A 3,343-nucleotide genomic window follows, 5' to 3' on the forward strand; every position below is an offset into this window, starting at 1 on the left:
TATAAAAAAACTGCCATTAGTAATGACTAAAAGTTCCAGCTTAGCCACACTATTACCAGTATTTGGTTATTAAAGATGAAAACATCAAATACGTTGTTTTAATTATTTTCTGTTTTTCATTACCAGCAAGGGTAAGCATTGATCCATTATCATTTCTTATTCTCTTCTTCCGCTTCCACGTATTGACTCTGCAGGTGGTAGGCCACCTAGGGCAGAACGCAAAGCAGGTGACACATGCAATACTATCACAAATCGGGGCCTACTTGGGAAATAAACAACTACTTATTACCCGAGACCGATGAAGGAAAAAAGTAAATTTACTAAAATATTTCTTTATTTGAATAAGGTCAATGTCATTTCTTGAATTCCAGCTAGCATCAAATTAACAATCAGAAAAAAACACTTGACAAAATGTTATCCAATTGAAATTAACAGTGGATAGAAAACCCTTTTAAACTTTAAAAGAAATATATTAAACAGGCAACATACAGATCTAAAAAGTTGCAAGTGGTGATTTTACATTAGATCTTATAAATTAAAAAATCCCCAATATAACCATTTGTTCACTATCTCCCTGCGATAAGCACATGGACAGGAAAAGATAATCACATCTTAATATTCACAACTGTCACTTATGTTCTTTACAAAGATTGTATCTCTGCAATGCAGCGGGTCAGGCAATCTCTTATTCAAGTAATTTTTGTTTTCCCCAAGTTATCAAAAAGTACAACTGTCTGAGATAAAATGTCACAAAGATCACAATCAGGAAAGCAAAAAGCTTTAGCAGGCCATCTTGAAGATGGGGGTTTTCATGGCTTGATCATGATCTGAAGATGCTTTTGTACGTTTAAGAGCTGTCAACCAAAGTACCAAGAGCTACAAGCAGCAATCTGGGTTTAGTTTGTAATTGCTAATAAACCAAGAGGTTTAGTAAAAAGAACATTAAGTAAAAAATTGTAAGTATAAGAGAATCAGTGCACATTTGCTAATGTCATTGACAATGAAAACGTTGTATCAGCTCTCAGCTCAGCTTTGAAGTTAACAAGAGACTGATTCTGTTCACGCCCCATCTTAGTGCTTCTCAACAGCAGTGCTCAGAATCACCTGAGGCGCCTGCTGAAGACTGATGTTCTGAAGCCCCCACCCGAGTTCTGCTTCAGGTGGTTTGGAGCTGAGCCCTGGAATCAGTGTTCTTAACAAGCACTCCAGGATCCAGATGGACCACAGACCACACTCTGAGAAACACTATTATCCATCTAATACATAACAAAATATTGTGGCCTCATAGAGTTTCAAACTGAATAAAACATTCAAACAATTAGAACACAAAGAGGTACATTAAATAAGAGTATTAACCATTATATTGAATATAATTGCATTTCTTTTTTAAAGTGGCATAAGCACAAAGACTTACACTAAAATTGTAAAATCAATTTTGTTGTAATCCAAGGCACCTGTAAAATACTTGCTGGTGTGAGAGAAGTTAAATTCAATTATATAAAATAGTACAGAAATGAAAGAATCCTGGCAGTGACTGATTTTTCCATAGAGCAAACATTTTTCTACAGAAATGAGCTACTTAAAGTTGACGATTTTGAGGAAAATAAACCAAATTTCCAATAATACGGTAACTTGTATGAACTGATTTACTGAGTGATTTTCAGCAAATTCAATCAGTACGAAAGAAAAGAAGGTTCATGCTCATACTCTTCTGTCCTAGCTGTCTTCGCTTGTGTTAGGAATGATCAGAATGATTCCTCTTGAATTTTAGCCTGGAAAATGTATACTGCATAGGTCTAACATTTCTTTAAGTTCAGGCACACGTGACCATGGATTTTATAATACTGGATATTTTGCAACCTTTTATCTCAAGAGGATTTCCAAGTCTCATAGTCTACAACTGAAACATTCTTCTGAAGGTATAAATTTTTTTTTTTCATGGAATAAGAGTAAATTCTGTGATGATGATGTCTCTGAAATATGAATTTCAAAATGCTAACACTACAAGGAAAAATGCTAGCAAAGCAGTTCTGTGTTGGAGTGGCTGTCGGTAGGAGAGTGATCTTTAGAATGTTCTTGTTCAGCGTTCCAGGATAAACGCTACTGTAAAAAAGCCGTGCTGGGACCGTTTGCATATGTAGTGCTAGTTAGGTATTGCTATAATGCAGAGTTCTTTAGAGGCTTTGTATGCATTTGCGGCAGTTAGTCCAGTCTGTAAATGACAACTAAGAGCAAACTTATGAAGGCTGTGAAGAAATAAATAGTGCTGTTTACAAAACGGTACTATTTTCGATTCTGTGACAAATGAAAGGTATCGTTTTAGTTAGCCAGAAGAGGTAAAGTAAAAGAGTATTTTGAAGTCTACATCAGTCGTGAAAACAAAATGAAATGTCATTTACAGATTGTTTCTACTATACCTAGAACTGTGTACAACAACCCCTTCCAGCCTGACATTTCAAAGTTAACTTACTAACAAGTGCTTCACAATATCCTTAGTTCTGGCATTAAAAGAAAGACATCAGAAGTACTAACACTATTTTTCAAATTTTGCCTTCACAAACTTTAACACTGCTTCTACTACTGCCTTCTTGATTTCCACAAATACGCAGCATCACAAACGCCAGGTTGCATGGAGTGATGTAAATCAGAATGCAGTGGTAGTTTTTATGACCTTAAAATATACTCAGGACATGCAATCTGAGTTGAATTTAGAGATATAAACGCAGAGCAATTTTCATAATATTGAACTGACACTGTTGGAACATAGACATTCAAGAATATGAGCAAGCATGAAATGAACACATTACCAGGTAAAATACCCATAAAAACCATTATCAGAGGAATGTTGTCACCTAAATGGTTTTTCAGGCAAAGAGCAGCTCTTAATTCTCCCCTCCAATTTCCTTTAAAAGTGAAATATATCATTGATAATCAGAAGGGAAAAAATACTTCAATAAACATTCTGAAGCCTATTATCCAGATCCTAACACTCTCAGACAAAATATTCTTTGATTTCAAAGGGAGCTGTATTAGACTCAAGGACTGCAGGACTGAGTCTTCGAGTAGGACATTCTGGCCTCTAAAAAAAGGCTTTGGTTACAAAATAAACATGATGGGTAGCTCTCAGACCTCATATTTTGGCGGGGGGCAAGAGGGCAAGGGTGTTTACGCTAAAGATAGAAACCTCCAACATCAGAGACTTAGGGGTAACTTTCATATATGGGGGTGCCCCCTTTCTGTTATTTACCCTCTGACTTATCAATATTCTGTTCAGTGGCTGTATTCTACTGGCCGGAAATTCACTGAAATTTAAATAGATTTATGTACTATGCACAAATTTACA

This window comes from Eschrichtius robustus, chromosome 14, assembly GCF_028021215.1.
Source record: "Eschrichtius robustus isolate mEscRob2 chromosome 14, mEscRob2.pri, whole genome shotgun sequence".
Lineage (NCBI taxonomy): Eukaryota > Metazoa > Chordata > Mammalia > Artiodactyla > Eschrichtiidae > Eschrichtius > Eschrichtius robustus.